The 17,411-nt window shown below is 50.7% G+C and overlaps 1 protein-coding gene across 1 annotated transcript in view; it reads right to left on the bottom strand.

Annotated features, from left to right (window-relative positions):
* The window catches only part of rrp8 (ribosomal RNA processing 8), a 30,663-nt gene extending 27,169 nt beyond the window's left edge, over positions 1 to 3,494 (bottom strand). Inside the window, exon 1 of the mRNA XM_073044430.1 lies at positions 3,365 to 3,494. The gene's annotated coding sequence lies outside the window, so the exon portion shown is untranslated. The remainder of the gene's footprint in view (positions 1 to 3,364) is intronic.
* Between the last annotated feature and the right edge of the window lie 13,917 nt (positions 3,495 to 17,411).

Here is a 17,411-nt window from a genome sequence, read left to right as displayed (position 1 = left end):
TCTCCGTCTCAGACCCTCTCCGTCACCCCCTCCCCGTCTCACAGACCCTCACCGCCACCCCCTCCGTCCCACAGACCCTCACCGTCACCCCCTCCCCGCCTCACAGACCCTCACCGTCACCCCCTCCCCGTCTCACAGACCCTCACCGTCACCCCCTCCCCACCTCACAGACCCTCACCGCCACCCTCCCCGTCTCACAGTCCCTCATCGTCACACCCTCCCCGTCTCACAGACCCTCACCATCTCCCTCCCCGTCTCAGACCCTCCCCGTCTCACAGTCCCTCACCGTCACACCCTCCCCGTCTCACAGTCCCTCACCGTCACCCTCCCCGTCTCACAGACCCTCACCGTCTCCCTCCCCGTCTCACAGACCCTCACCGTCACCCTCCCCGTCTCACAGACCCTCACCGTCTCCCTCCCCGTCTCAGACCCTCACCGTCACCCTCCCCGTCTCACAGACCCTCACCGTCTCCCTCCCCGTCTCAGTCCCTCACCGTCACCCTCCCCGTCTCACAGTCCCTCACCGTCACCGCCTCCCCGTCTCACAGTACCTCACCGTCACCCTCTCCGTCTCAGACCCTCACCGTCACCCCCTCCCCGTCTCACAGACCCTCACCGTCACCCCCTCCCCGTCTCACAGTCCCTCAGTCACCCTCTCTCCGTCTCAGACCCCCACCGTCACCCCCTCCCCGTCTCACAGTCCCTCACCGTCACCCCCTCCCCGTCTCACAGTCCCTCACCGTCACCCTCTCCCCGTCTCACCGTCACCTCCTCCCCGTCTCACAGTCCCTCACCGTCACCCCCTCGCCGTCTCACAGTCCCTCACCGTCACCCCCTCCGTCTCACAGTCACTCACCGTCACCCTCTCCCCGTCTCACCGTCACCTCCTCCCCGTCTCACCGTCACCTCCTCCCCGTCTCACAGTCCCTCACCGTCACCCCCTCCCCGTCTCACAGTCCCTCACCGTCACCCCCTCCCCGTCTCACAGACCCTCACCGTCACCCTCCCCGTCTCAGACCCTCACCGTCACCCTCCCCGTCTCACAGACCCTCACCGCCACCCCCTCCGTCTCAGTCACTCACCGTCACCCCCCTCCCCATCTCACAGTCCCTCACCGTCACCCCCTCCCCGTCTCACAGTCCCTCACCGTCACCCTCCCCATCTCACAGTCCCTCACCGTCAGACCCTCCCCGTCTCACAGACCCTCACCCTGTCTCAGACCCTCATCGTCACCCCCTCCCCGTCTCACAGTCCCTCACCGTCACCCTCCCCGTCTCACAGTCCCTCACCGTCAGCCCCTCCCCATCTCACAGTCCCTCACCGTCACCCCCTCCCCCGTCTCACAGACCCTCACCGTCACCCTCCCCGTCTCACAGTCCCTCACCGTCACCCTCCCCGTCTCACAGTCCCTCACCGTCAGCCCCTCCCCGTCTCACAGTCCCTCACCGTCACCCTCCCCGTCAGCCCCTCCCCGTCTCACAGTCCCTCACCGTCACCCTCCCCGTCTCACAGTCCCTCACCGTCAGCCCCTCCCCGTCTCACAGTCCCTCACCGTCACCCCCTCCCCGTCTCACAGACCCTCACCGTCACCCTCCCCGTCTCACAGTCCCTCACCGTCAGCCCCTCCCCGTCTCACAGTCCCTCGTCACCCCCCTCCCCCGTCTCACAGACCCTCACCGTTACCCTCCCCGTCTCAGACCCTCACTGTCACCCCCTCCCCGTCTCACAGACCCTCACCGTCACCCTCCCCGTCTCACAGACCCTCACCGCCACCCCCTCCGTCTCACAGTCACTCACCGTCACCCTCTCCCCGTCTCACCGTCACCCCCTCCGTCTCACAGTCACTCACCGTCACCCTCTCCCCGTCTCACCGTCACCTCCTCCCCGTCTCACAGTCCCTCACCATCACCCCCTCCCCGTCTCACAGTCACTCACCGTCACCCTCTCCCCGTCTCACCGCCACCCCCTCCGTCTCACAGTCACTCACCGTCACCCTCTCCCCGTCTCACTGTCACCCCCTCCCCCGTCTCACAGACCCTCACCGTCACCCTCCCCGTCTCAGTCCCTCACCGTCACCCCCCTCCCCCGTCTCACAGTCCCTCACCGTCACCCTCCCCGTCTCACAGTCCCTCACCGTCACCCCCTCCCCGTCTCACAGTCCCTCACCGTCAGCCCCTCCCCGTCTCACAGTCCCTCACCGTCACCCCCCTCCCCCGTCTCACAGACCCTCACCGTCACCCCCCTCCCCGTCTCACAGACCCTCACCGTCACCCCCCTCCCCGTCCCACAGACCCTCACCGTCACCCCCTCCGTCTCACAGTCCCTCACCGTCTCCCCCTCCCCGCCTCACAGACCCTCACCGTCACCCTCTCCGTCTCAGACCCTCACCGTCACCCTCCCCGTCTCACAGACCCTCACCGTCACCCTCTCCGTCTCAGACCCTCACCGTCACCCCCCTCCCCGTCTCACAGACCCTCACCGTCACCCTCTCCGTCTCAGACCCTCACCGTCACCCCCCTCCCCGTCTCACAGACCCTCACCGTCACCCTCTCTCCATCTCACAGACCCTCACCGTCACCCTCTCCGTCTCAGACCCTCACCGTCACCCTCCCCGTCTCACAGACCCTCACCGTCACCCCCTCCCCGTCTCACAGACCCTCACCGTCACCCCCTCCCCGTCCCACAGACCCTCACCGTCACCCCCTCCGTCTCAGTCCCTCACCGTCACCCCCTCCCCGTCTCACAGACCCTCACCGTCACCCCCTCCCCGTCCCACAGACCCTCACCGTCACCCCCTCCGTCTCAGTCCCTCACCGTCACCCCCTCCCCGTCTCACAGACCCTCACCGTCACCCTCTCCGTCTCAGACCCTCACCGTCACCCCCTCCCCGTCTCACAGACCCTCACCGTCACCCTCTCTCCATCTCACAGACCCTCACCGTCACCCTCTCCGTCTCAGACCCTCACCGTCACCCTCCCCGTCTCACATACCCTCACCGTCACCCTCCCCGTCTCACAGTCCCTCACCGTCACCGCCTCCCCGTCTCACAGTCCCTCACCGTCACCCCCTCCCCGCCTCACAGACCCTCACCGTCACCCCCTCCGTCTCAGTCCCTCACCGTCACCCCCCTCCCCGTCTCACAGACCCTCACCATCACCCCCTCCATCTCAGTCCCTCTCCCTCACCCCCTCCCCGTCTCACAGACCCTCACCGTCACCCTCCCCGTCTCACAGACCCTCACTGTCACCCCCTCCCCGTCTCAGTCCCTCACCGTCACCCCCTCCCCGTCTCACAGACCCTCACCATCACCCCCTCCATCTCAGTCCCTCTCCCTCTCCCTCTCCCTCGCATCACGATCCCTCACCCTCTCGCTCCAACCAAATGATTCGGAAGTCGGCAATCCACAAATCCGAGGCAGCGTGGTCCAGAGGCCAGAGTCCTCCTCACAACGCCACCTCAGTACGGGAGGTCCCACTGCTCCACCAACAGCGCCGCCTCAGCACGGGTGGTCCCACTGCTCCTCCAACAGCGCCACCTCAGCACGGGAGGTCCCACTGCTCCGCCAACAGCGCCGCCTCAGCACCTCAGCACGGGAGGTCCCACTGCTCCGCCAACAGCGCCGCCTCAGCACCTCAGCACGGGAGGTCCCACTGCTCCGCCAACAGCGCCGCCTCAGCACGGGAGGTCCCACTGCTCCGCCAACAGCGCCGCCTCAGCACGGGTGGTCCCACTGTTCCGCCAACAGCGCCGCCTCAGCACGGAAGGTCCCACTGCTCCGCCAACAGCGCCGCCTCAGCACGGGAGGTCCCACTGCTCCGCCAACAGCACCGCCTCAGCACCTCAGCACGGGAGGTCCCACTGCTCCGCCAACAGCGCCGCCTCAGCACGGGAGGTCCCACTGCTCCGCCAACAGCACCAACTTAGAAAAGGAGGTCCCTATGGCTCTGTCCACAGAAACCGCCTGAGACGTGAGAAACGAGGGAAATGTTAATACTCTCATTAGTGCTGATAAGTGGTGTTCCGCGGAGGTCTGTGTGGCACCAATGCTTTTTACATTATGTGTCAATGATTTGGATGTTGAAATGAATGGCTTTGTTCCAAACTTTGCAAACGATATGAGGGTAGATGCAATAGAATAGAACGGAAAACCTGCAGCACAATACAGGCCCTTCGGCCCACAATGCTGTGCTGAACCTGTCCTTACCTTAGAAATTAGCTAGGGTTACCCATAACCCTCTATTTTTTGAAACTCCATGTACCTGTCCAGGTGTCTCTTAAAAGACCCTATTATTTCCGCCTCCACCACTGTCACCGGCCCATTCCATGCACTCACCACCCTCTGTGTTAAAAAAAAACTTACCTCTGACATCTCCTCTGTACCTACTTCCAAGCACCTTAAACCTGTGTCCTCTCATGCTAGCCATTTCAGCTCTGGGGAAAAAAACCTCTGACTATCCACTCAATCTATGCCTCTCATCATCCATCATCCTGTACACCTCTATCAGGTCACCTCTCATCCTCCGTCGCTCCAAGGAGAAAAGGCTGAGTTCACTCAACCGATTCTTATAAGGCATGCTCTCCAATCCAGGCAACATCCTTGTAAATCTCCTCTGCACCCTTTCTATACTTTCCACATCCTTTCTGTAGTGAGGCAACCAGAACTGAACACAGTACTCCAAGTGAGGTCTGACCAGGGTCCTATATAGCTGCAACATTACCTCTCGGCTCTTGAACTCAATCCCACTGTTGATGAAGGCCAGGCACCATATGCCTTCTTAACCATAGAGTAAACCTGTTTAGCAGCTTTGAGTGTCCTTTTTTTCAATTTTTTTTATTGATTTAAAAGAATAAGGATAAATACAAGTCAGAGGAGAAGTTATCTCAAATAAATATTTCAATAATATTAAAAAAAGTAGGGAATATACACTGTCAAAATCATATATAGTATTAAGCTAATACAAAGGAAAAAAAGAACCACATCTCCTCTTAACAATTCATAGAAAAAAAAGACTCAAAATTTTTGTTATTGAAAGAAAAAACCCCACTAAACTAACCTAAAACTGAAAAAAAGGGGGCTGGGCAGTCCATTTTGAGGATACAATTTTTAAAAAAAGGAAAAATCCTTCTGGTCAAATCTAAAACTTCGCGGAGAAGAAAATAAAGATTAACTGAAAAAGTAAAAAGAATAAGATCATATGAAAATATTAAATAAAAGGTCGCCAAGTTTGCTGAAATTCAAAAGATGTATCAAACGTCCGACTCCTAATTTTCTCCAAACTTAAACAGGAGGAGAGCCAGAAAACCAGTCGGGGGATTGGGATCCGTCCAATACAACAGAACAGACAATAGACAACAGACAACAGAATAGACAATAGACAACAGAACAGACAATAGACAACAGAACAGACAATAGACAACAGAATAGACAACAGACAATAGACAATAGGTGCAGAAATAGACCATTCGGCCCTTCGAGCCTGCTCCACCATTCTGAGATCATGGCTGATCAACTACTATCAATACCTGGTTCCTGCCTTGTCCCCATATCCCTTGATTCCCCTGTCCATAAGATACCTATCTAGCTCCTTCTTGAAAGCATCCAGAGAATTGGCCTCCACTGCCTTCTGAGGCAGTGCATTCCAGACCCCCACAACTCTCTGGGAGAAGAAGTTTTTCCTTAACTCTGTCCTAAATGACCTACCCCTTATTCTTAAACCATGCCCTCTGGTACTGGACTCTCCCAGCATCTGGAACATATTTCCAGCCTCTATCTTGTCCAATCCCTTAATAATCTTATATGTTGCAATCAGATCCCCTCTCAATCTCCTTAATTCCAGCATGTACAAGCCCAGTCTCTCTAACCTCTCTGCGTAAGACAGTCCGGACATCCCAGGAATGAACTCTCCTAGCCAATAAAGTTGAAAAAGCTATCATGCGTTGAGCGGAAGCAGGAACATTTCTTGCTTCCTTTGGAATAATCCCAAAGATTTCCATAAATGAATTGGGTTGTAGGTCCAAACCTATGACTTTTGATAACATTCTAAAAACATCTCTCCTCATCCAGGTCATTTATAAAAACCACGAAGAGTGAGAGTCCCAGAACAGATCCCTGAGGCACACCACTGGTGACCGACCTCCATGCAGAATATGACCCGTCTACAACCACTCTTTGCCTTCTGTGGGCAAGCCAGTTCTGGATCCACAAAGCAATTTCCCCTTGGATCCCATGCCTCCTTACTTTCTCAATAAGCCTTGCATGGGGTACCATATCAAATGCCTTGCTGAAATCCATATACACTACATCTGCTGCTCTACCTTTATCAAAATCAGGCTTGTAAGGCAGGACCTGCCCTTGACAAAGCCATGCTGACTATTCCTAATCAATTTATGCCTCTCCAAATATTCATAAATCCTGCCTCTCAGGATCTTCTCCATCAACTTACCAACCACTGAGGTAATTTCCTGGGCTATCTCTACTCCCTTTCTTGAATAAAGGAATAACATCCGCAGCCCTTCAATCCTCCGGAACCTTTCCCGTCCCCATTGATGATGCAAAGATCATCGCCAGAGTCTCAGCAATCTTTTCCCTCCCCTCCCACAGTAGCCTGGGGTACATCGCTTCTGGTCTCAGTGACTTATCCAACTTGATGCTTTCCAAAAGCTCCAGCACATCCTCTTTCTTAATATTTACATGCTCAAACTTTTCAGTCCGCTGTAAGTCATCTCTACAATCGCCAAGATCCTTTTTCGTAGTGGATACTGAAGCTAAGTATTCATTAAGTACCTCTGTTATCTCCTGCGGTTCCAAACACTGTCACACTTGATTGGTCCTGTTCTCCTTATCTTAGACACCTTATCCTCTTGCTCTTCACATCCTTGTAGAATGCCTTGGGATTTTCCTTAATCCTGTCTGCCAAGGCCTTCTCATGGCCCCTTCTGGCTCTCCTAATTTCATTCTTAAGCTCCTTCCTGTTAGCCTTACATTCTTCTGGGTCTCTGTCATTATCTAGTTTTTTTGAACCTTTTGTAAGCTTTTCTTTTCTTCTTGACTAGAGTTACAACAGCCTCTGTACACCACGGTTCCTGTATCCTACCATCCTTTCCCTGTCTCATTGGAACATACCTACGCAGAACTCCACACAAATATTCCCTTGAAATTTTGCCACATTTCTTCTGTACATTTCCCTATGAACATCTGTTTCCAATTTATGCTTCCAAGTTCCTGCCTGATAGCTTCATATTTCCCCTTACTCCAATTAAACACTTTCCTAACTTCTCTGTCCCTATCCCTTTCCAATGCTATGGTAATGGAGGTAGAATTGTGATCACAATTCTATTGTGATCTGTGGAGGGGCAGGTAGTTGTGAGGAAGTAGAGAGGCTTTCGAAGGACCTAGACAGATTAGGATAATGGGCAGGAAAGTGGCAGATAGAACACAGCCCTCAGGAGGGGCGTGGTCATGCACTTTGGTAGAAGAGGTCTAAGGGTTGACTATTTTCTAAATGGAGGGAAAATACAAAAACTGAGGTGCAAAGGGACTTGGGAGTCCTCTTGCAGGATTCTCTGAAGGTTATTTGCAGATTGAATCTGTGGTGAGGAAGACAAATGCAATGTTAACATCCATTTCAAGAGGACTAGAATATAAAAGCAAGGATGTAATGTTGAGACTTTATAAAGCACTGGTGAGGCCTCACTGAGTATATGAGCAGGTTTGGGCCCCTTATCTTAGAAAGGATGTGCTGAAACTGAAGAGGGTTCAAAGGAGGTTCACAAAAATGATTCCAGGATTGAATGGCTTCTCATATGAAGAGTGTTTGATGGCTCTGGGCCTGTATTCACTAGATTACAGAATGAGGGGTGACCTAATTGAAACCCATCGAATGGTAAAAGGCCTTGATAGAGTGGATGTAGAAAGGATGTTTGCTCTGGTGGGAGAGTCCAAGACAAGAGGACACAGCCTCAGAATAGAGGGGTATCCTTTTGGAACAGAGATGAGAAGGAATTTCTTTAGCCAGAGAGTGGTGAATCTGTGAAATTCTTTGCCACAGACAGCTATGGAGGCTGTCTGTATGCTTATTTAAGGTGGTGATTGATAGAATTGTTATTGATCAGGACATGAAGGGATACCGGGAGAAGGCAGGAAATTGGAGCAGTGAGGAAAATTGGATCAGCTATGACGAAGCAATGGAGCAGACTCGATGGGCTAAATAGCCTAATTCTGCTTCCATATATTATGTTCTTATAGTCTGTGCTAGCTGGCAAAATCAATGGGCCCAATGGCCTCCTTCACTAGAGAAGCAGCAGTACTCAGAGCTCAGGCAGTGTCTGGTCTCTGGGATGAGGGATAAATTGTTTGTGTCCCAGTATTGTGGTTCCATGGGTCACTCCTCCAGCAGTTGGGATAGGAGAGGATGCTGGGTGGGTTGTGCAGATCCAATGATAAGGAGCCAATTACACCCATCTTCTGTCTGTCTCAGTCTCTGCTACACCTCAGTTACACCCGTCTTCTGTCTGTCACAGTCTCTCTGTCACCTCAGTCACACCCATCTTCTGTCTGTCACAATCTCTCTGTCACCTCAGTTACACCCGTCTTCTGTCTGTCACAGTCTCTCTGTCACCTCAGTTACACCCGTCTTCTGTCTGTCACAGTCTCTCTGTCACCTCAGTTACAACCGTCTTCTGTCTGTCTCAGTCTCTGCTACACCTCAGTTACACCCGTCTTCTGTCTGTCTCAGTCTCTGCTACACCTCAGTTACAACCGTCTTCTGTCTGTTACAGTCTCTCTGTCACCTCAGTTACAACCGTCTTCTGTCTGTCACATCAGTTACAACCGTCTTCTGTCTGTCACAGTCTCTCTGTCACCTCAGTTACACCCATCTTCTGTCTGTCACAGTCTCTCTGTCACCTCAGTTACAACCGTCTTCTGTCTGTCACAGTCTCTCTGTCACCTCAGTTACACCCATCTTCTGTCTGTCACAATCTCTCTGTCACCTCAGTTACACCCGTCTTCTGTCTGTCTCAGTCTCTCTGTCATCTCAGTTACAACCGTCTTCTGTCTGTCACAGTCTCTCTGTCACCTCAGTTACAACCGTCTTCTGTCTGTCACATCAGTTACAACCGTCTTCTGTCTGTCACAGTCTCTCTGTCACCTCAGTTACACCCATCTTCTGTCTGTCACAGTCTCTCTGTCACCTCAGTCACACCCGTCTTCTGTCTGTCTCAGTCTCTGCTACACCTCAGTTACACCCGTCTTCTGTCTGTCACAGTCTCTGTGCCACCTCAGTTACACCCATCTTCTGTCTGTCACAGTCTCTGCTACACCTCAGTTACAACCGTCTTCTGTCTGTCTCAGTCTCTCTGTCACCTCAGTTACACCGGTCTTCTGTCTGTCTCAGTCTCCCTGTCATCTCAGTTACAACCGTCTTCTGTCTGTCACAGTCTCTCTGTCACCTCAGTTACACCGGTCTTCTGTCTGTCACAGTCTCTCTGTCACCTCAGTTACACCCGTCTTCTGTCTGTCTCAGTCTCTCTGTCACCTCAGTTACACCCGTCTTCTGTCTGTCAGTCTCTGTGTCACCTCAGTTACACCCGTCTTCTGTCTGTCTCAGTCTCTCTGTCACCTCAGTTACAACCGTCTTCTGTCTGTCACAGTCTCTCTGTCACCTCAGTTACACCGGTCTTCTGTCTGTCACAGGCTCTGTGTCACCTCAGTTACACCCGTCTTCTGTCTGTCTCAGTCTCTCTGTCACCTCAGTTACACCCGTCTTCTGTCTGTCAGTCTCTGTGTCACCTCAGTTACACGCGTCTTCTGTCTGACAGTCTCTGTGTCACCTCAGTCACAGCCGTCTTCTGTCTGTCTCAGTCTCTGCTACACCTCAGTCACACCCGTCTTCTGTCTGTCACAGTCTCTCTGTCACCTCAGTTACACGCGTCTTCTGTCTGACAGTCTCTGTATCACCTCAGTCACACCCGTCTTCTGTCTGACAGTCTCTGTATCACCTCAGTCACACCCGTCTTCTGTCTGCCACAGTTTCTGTGTTATCTCAATTGATCTTTCTCCATTGGCCATTGTTGGGTCAGAGGTTCCCAGCCATTCTTGGTGGATTCCATTTTTCCAAGGAAGCCCAAAGCACATTTTAAAATATTTTCCTGACAGCCTCTTTCCCCCATCGGGGCTCAGAACATGATATGTGGTGATGGATGTGTGTTCAATGTGATCTTAACATCACAGACTCATAGAACACCACAGCACAGACACAGGCCCTTTAGCCCATCTAATCCATGCCAAATTATTAATCTGTCTTGTCCCATCAACCGCCCACCATACCACTTCCATCCACGTACCTGTCCAAATTTCTCTTAGATGCTGAAATCGAACCCACATCCACCACTTTTACTGGCAGCTCATTCCACTCTCTCACCACCCTCTGAGTGATGAAGTTCCCCCTCATGTTCCCCTTCAACATTTCACCTTTCACACCTAACCCCTGATTGCTCATTCTTGTCTTACCCAAATGCAGTGGAAAAAGTTTATTGGCATCTACCCTTACTATACCCCTCATCATTTTGTTATCCTCTATCAAATCACCCCTCATTCTCCTACGCTCCAGGGAATAAAGACCGAACCTATTCAAACCCTCCCTATAACTCGGGTCCTCAAGTCTTGGCAACATCCATGCAAATTCTCTCTGCACTGCTTCAATCTTATTGATAACTTTCCTGCAGGTAGGTGACTCCAAATTACGTCTCACCAATGTCTTCTACAATCTCAACTTAACATCCCAACTCTTGTACTCAGTACGTTAATTTATGAAAGTCAGTGTGCCAAAAGCTTTCTTTATGACCCTGTCTACCTGTGACACCACCTTCAGCAGATTAAAGATGTTATTGATATCTTTCTGCTCCACCACCTCACCAACCGTCTCTGTTTGTAGAACAGCCAGAGCCGGAGGAGTAAACGGGCGCTGCTGAAAACGCTGTGGGTGAATGTGAACTTGAATTTGAATCTGGATCGGATTCTGAATGTGAATGTGAATCTGGATCTAAACATGAATCTAAATCTGAATCTGAATGTGAATCTGGATCTGAATCTGAATCTGGTTCTGAATGTGAATGTGAATGTGAATCTTGATCTGAATCTAAAAGAGCGCGGCACAGAGGGATATGATATTAATGCAGGCAGGAGGAACTGGTGCAGGGATTCCCATGGCATGAATAAGCTCCTGGATCCACCAGGCACTGGGGTGAATTTTACTGGGATCCACCGGGCACTGGGGTGAATTTCGCTGGGATCCACCGGGCACTGGGGTGAATTTCGCTGGGATCCACCGGGCACTGGGGTGAATTTCGCTGGGATCCACCAGGCACTGGGGAGAAATTTGCTGGGATCCACCGGGCACTGGGGTGAATTTTGCTGGGATGCTCCGGACACTGGGGTGAATGTCGCTGGGATCCACCGGGCACTGGGGTGAATTTCGTTGGGATCCGTCAAGCACTGGGGTGAATTCCACTGGGATCCACCGGGCACTGGGGTGAATTTCGCTGGGATCCACCGGGCACTGGAGAGAAATTCGCTGGGATCCACCGGGCACTGGGGTGAATGTAGCTGGGATGCTCCGGGGCACTGGGGTGAATTTCACTGTGATCCACCGGGCACTGGGGTGAATTTCGTTGGGATCCACTGGGCACTGGGGTGAATTTCACTGGGATCCACCGGGCACTGGGGTGAATTTCGTTGGGATCCACTGGGCACTGGGGTGAATGTCGCTGGGATCCACCGGGCACTGGGGTGAATTTCATTTGGATCCATCAAGCACTGCGGTGAATTTTGCTGGGATGCTCCGGACACTGGGGTGAATTTCACTGGGATCCACCGGGCACTGGGGTGAATTTCACTGGGATCCACCGGGCACTGGGGTGAATTTCGTTGGGATCCATCGAGCACTGGGGTGAATTTTACTTGGATCCACCGGGCACTGGGGTGAATTTCACTGGGATCCACCGGGCACTGGGGTGAATGATGCTGGGATCCACCGGGCACTGGGGTGAATTTCGTTGGGATCCATCGAGCACTGAGGTGAATTTTGCTGGGATCCACCGGGCACTGGGGTGAATGACGCTGGGATCCACCGGGCACTGGGGTGAATTTCACTGGGATCCACCGGGCACTGGGGTGAATGACGCTGGGATCCACCGGGCACTGGGGTGAATGATGCTGGGATCCACCGGACACGGGGGTGAATTTCACTGGGATCCACCGGGCACTGGGGTGAATTTTGCTGGGATCCACTGGGCACTGGGGTGAATTTCGCTGGGATCCATCAAGCATTGGGGTGAATTTCACTGGGATCCACCGGGCACTGGGGTGAATTTCACTGGGATCCACCGGGCACTGGGGTGAATTTCACTGGGATCCACTGGGCACTGGGGTGAATTTCGCTGGGATCCATCAAGCATTGGGGTGGATTTCACTGGGATCCACCGGGCATTGGGGTGAATTTCACTGGGATCCACCGGGCATTGGGGTGAATTTCACTGGGATCCACTGGGCACTGGGGTGAATTTCGCTGGGATCCACCGGGCACTGGGGTGAATTTCGCTGGGATCCATCAAGCATTGGGGTGAATTTCACTGGGATCCACCGGGCACTGGGGTGAATTTCACTGGGATCCACTGGGCACTGGGGTGAATTTCGTTGGGATCCATCAAGCACTGGGGTGAATTTTGCTGGGATGCTCCGGGCCTCACAGTTCCAACACTTGCCCAATCCCTCGGCCCTAGTGACTGTCATTTTCTCGAATGCCTCCCTCCCTCCCAATCCCTGGTTGGCAGCTGTTACAGGGATGTTACATTTCATCTGTGGTTAAGACTGATGCAAAATTTTCATCCAATTTATCCAACATTTCCTAGTTTTCTATTAGTAATGCCCTGGAACTGTTCGCTGTCTAATCATTACTCACTCTGTAAACATTTTAAATTATTCACAGAAGCTCTTCCTGCCTGGATATATATTTTTGTAAGCTTTATCGTGTTGCAATGTTTCCTTCCTTAGTCATCATCTTTTCAGTCATTCTATGCTGTTTCGATATTCGATCGGATTGTTGACCTGCTAACTATAAGACCATAACATATAGGATGAGAAGTAGGCCATTCGGCCCATTGAGTAGCTCCACCATTCAATCATGGGCTGATCCAATTCTTCCAGTCATCCTCACTCCCCTGCCTTCTTCCCATACCCTTTAATGCCCTGGCTAATCAAAAACCAATCTATCTCTGCCTTAAATACACCCAATGACTTGGCCTCCACAGCCGCTCGTGGCAAAAAGTTCCACAGATTTACCACCCTCTGACTAAAGTAATTTCTCCACATCTCAGTTCTAAGTGGACGTCCTTCAGTCCTGAAGTCGTGCCCTCTTGTCCTAGACTCCCCTACCATGGGAATTAACTTTGCCATATCTAATCTGTTCAGGCATTTTAACATTCGGAATGTTTCTATGAGATCCCCCCTCATTCTGCTGAACTCCAGGGAATACAGCCCAAGAGCTGCCAGACGTTCCTCATACGGTAACCCTTTCATTCCTGGAATCATTCTCGGGAATCTTCTCTGAACCCTCTCCAATGCCGACATGTTCCTTCTTAGGTTTGGGGCAAAACTACTCACAATGCTCCAAGTGAGGTCTGACCAATGCTTTAGAAAGTCTTGGCATTATAGGAAAGATGTTGTTAAACTAGAGAGAGTGCAGAAAAGATTTACCAGAATGTCGCCTAGATTTAGGAGTCTGAGTTACAAGGAGAAGCTGTGTAAACCAGGACTTTATTCTCTGGAATGTCAAAGATTGAGGGGTGACCTGATCGAGGTATACAAGATCATAAGCGGCATAGGCAGGGTGAATGCATGCAGTCTTTTCTAAGGAAAGGCATGCTAAAAACAAGAAGCTTTAAGATTGGAGGTCAGAGATTTAAAAAGGACATCAGGGGCAGTTTCTTCACACAAAGGGTGGTGCATATTTGGAACGAGCTGCCATAAGTATTGGTTGAGAAGGGCACATCTAAAAAGCATCCTTTAGACATTCTACAGATTCTCTCTCTCGAGGTCCAGTACTGGCCTGGTTTTCCCAGTCCACTCTCATGTTAAAATCCCCAACGATTATCATGACACGCCTTTTCTATCTCCTGCTGTAATTTGTAATCCACATCCCGGCTGCTGTTTGGAGGCCTGTATACAACTGCCATTAGGGTCCTTTTACCCTTGCCATTTCTTAACTCAACCCATAGAGACTCTACACCTTCCAATCCGATGTCATTGCTTTCTCATGATTTAATATTACTTCTCATACACAGGGCCACACTACCCCCTCTGCCTGTTAACCTATCTTTCTGATACACCAAATATCCTTGGATGTTCAGCTCCCAATGGCAGCCATTCTTTAGCCAAGTTTCAGAGATGGCCACAATGTCATACTTGCCAATCTGTAGCTGAATTTCAAGATTGTCCGTTTTATTCCTTATGCTGCGTGGATTCAAATTCAACACTTTCAGTCCAGTATTTGTTGCTTTCTGTTTTAACTGCACCACGCCTCAATTGCCCTGTAACTCATCCCAATGGCTGTGATTTTGCCTCATCTCCTGCCTGTCCTTTCTATCATCTCTATTGCCCACAATATTTGATTTATTTCTGTTTTCCCCTTCCTCAGCCCTATCACTCCGGTTCCCATCCCCTTCCAAATTAGTTTAAACCCTCCCTAACAGCTCTATCAAACCTGCTTGCTAGGATATTGGACCCCTTTGGGTTCAGGTGTAACCCGTCCTTTTTGTACAGCTCATACCCCAATGATCCAGGCCCCTGAAGCCCTGCCCCCTACAGATGTAATAGTGGCCAGAGGACCTAGGGTAACAGAGGAATTGAAGGAAATTCACATTAGGCAGAAAATGGTGTTGGGTAGACTGATGGGACTGAAGGCTGATAAATCCCCAGGGCCTGATGGTCTGCATCCCAAGGTACTTAAGGAGGTGGCTCGAGAAATCATGGACGCATTGGTAATCATTTTCCAATGTTCTATAGATTCAGGATCAGTTCCTGTGGATTGGAGGGTAGCTAATGTTATCCCACTTTTTAAGAAAGGAGGGAGAGAGAATACAGGGAATTATAGACCAGTTAGCCTGACATCAGTGGTGGGGAAGATGCTGGAGTCAATTATAAAAGATGAAATAGCAGCACATTTGGATAGCAGTAACAGGATCGGTCCGAGTCAGCATGGATTTACAAAGGGGAAATCATGCTTGACTAATCTTCTGGAATTTTTTGAGGATGTAATTATGAAAATGGACAAGGGAGAGCCAGTGGATGCAGTGTACCTGGACTTTCAGAAAGCCTTTGATAAGGTCTCACATAGGAGATTAATGGGCAAAATTAGAGCACATGGTATTGGGGGTAGGGTACTAACATGAATAGAAGATTGGTTGGCAGACAGGAAACAGAGAGTAGGGATTAACGGGTCCCTTTCAGAATGGCAGGCAGTGACTAGTGGGGTACCGCAAGGCTCGGTGCTGGGACCGCAACTATTTACAATATACATTAATGATTTAGATGAAGGGATTAAAAGTAACATTAGCAAATTTGCAGATGACACAAAGCTGGGTGGCAGTATGAAATATGAGGAGGATGTTAAGAGAATGCAGGGTGACTTGGACAGGTTGGGTGAGTGGGCAGATGCATGGCAGATGCAGTTTAATGTGGATAAATGTGAGGTTATCCACTTTGGTGGCAAGAACAGGAAGGCAGATTACTATCTAAATGGAGCCAAGTTAGGAAAAGGGGAAGTACAACGAGAGCTAGGTGTCCTTGTTCATCAGTCACTGAAAGTAAGCATGCAGGTACAGCAGGCAGTGAAGAAAGCTAATGACATGTTGGCCTTCATAACAAGGGGAGTTGAGTATAGGAGCAAAGAGGTCCTTCTGCAGTTGTACAGGGTCCTGGTGAGACCACACCTGGAGTATTGTGTTCAGTTTTGGTATCCAAATTTGAGGAAGGACATTCTTGCTATTGAGGGAGGGCAGCGTAGGTTCACAAGGTTAATTCCCGGGATGGTGGGACTGTCATATGTTGAAAGATTGGAGCGACTGGTCTTGTATACACTGGAATTTAGAAGGATGAGGGGATCTGATTGAAACATACCTTTTAACATTTGGAATGTTTCTATGAGATCCTCCCTCACTCTCCTGAACTCCAGGGAATACAGCCCAAGAGCTGCCAGACGTTCCTCATATGGTAACTCTTTCATTCCTGGAATCATTCTCGTGAATCTTCTCTGAACCCTCTCCAATGTCAGTATATCCTTTCTAAAATAAGGAGCCCAAAACTGCACACAATACTCCAAGTGTGGTCCCAGGAGTGCCTTATAGAGCCTCAACATCACATCCCTGCTCTTGTATTCTATACCTCTAGAAATAAATGCCAACATTGCATTTGCCTTCTTCACAACTGACTCAACCTGGAGGTTAACCTTTAGGGTATCTTGCACAAGGACTCCCAAGTCCCTTTGCATCTCTGCATTTTGAATTCTCTCCCCGTCTAAATAATAGTCTGCCCGTTTATTTCTTCCGTCATAGTGCATGACCATACACGTTCCAACATTGTATTTCATTTGCTGCTTCTTTGCTCATTCCCCTAAACTATCTAAGTCTCTCTGCAGGCTCTCTGTTTCCTCAACACTACCCACTCCTCCACCTACCTTTGTATCATCGGCAAATTTAGCCACAAATCCATTAATCCCAGTCTAAATCATTGAAATACATTGTAAAAAGCAGAGGTCCCAACACTGACCCCTGTGAACTGGGGATAACTGGAAGAAATGGATCCGCCTATGATTGAGTGGCAAAGCAGACTCGATGAGCTGAATGGCCTACTTCTGATCCTATATCTTATCTTATGGTATTATTAGCAACACTTAAAATCCAAGTACTTGGATACGTCAGGTTTACAGAGAACATAGAAAATCGACAGCACATTACAAATCCTTCAGCCCACAATGTTGTTCCCACCACGTAACCTACTCTGGAGACTGTCTAGAATTTCCCTATCGCACAGCACTCTATTTTTCTAAGCACCATGTACCTATCCAAGGGTCTCTAAAAAGACCCTATCGTATCCGCTTCCACTACCGTTGCCCGCAGCCCATTCCACGCACTCACCACTCTCTGAGTAAAAAACTTACCCCTGACATCTCCTTTGTACCTACTCCCCGGCACCTTAAACTTGTCCCCTCTTGTGGCAACCATTTCAGACCTGAGAAAAAGCCTCTGACTATCCACACAACCAATGCCTCTCATCATCTTGTACTCCTCTATCAGGTCACCTCTCATCCTCCGTCGCTCCAAGGAGAAAAGGCCGAGTTCACTCAACCTATTCTCAT

The sequence above is a fragment of the Hemitrygon akajei genome, chromosome 4 (assembly GCF_048418815.1).
Source record: "Hemitrygon akajei chromosome 4, sHemAka1.3, whole genome shotgun sequence".
NCBI classification, from domain to species: domain Eukaryota; kingdom Metazoa; phylum Chordata; class Chondrichthyes; order Myliobatiformes; family Dasyatidae; genus Hemitrygon; species Hemitrygon akajei.
The sequence above is the reverse complement of the archived record's forward strand: the minus strand, read 5'-3'. Positions and strand labels throughout refer to the sequence as shown.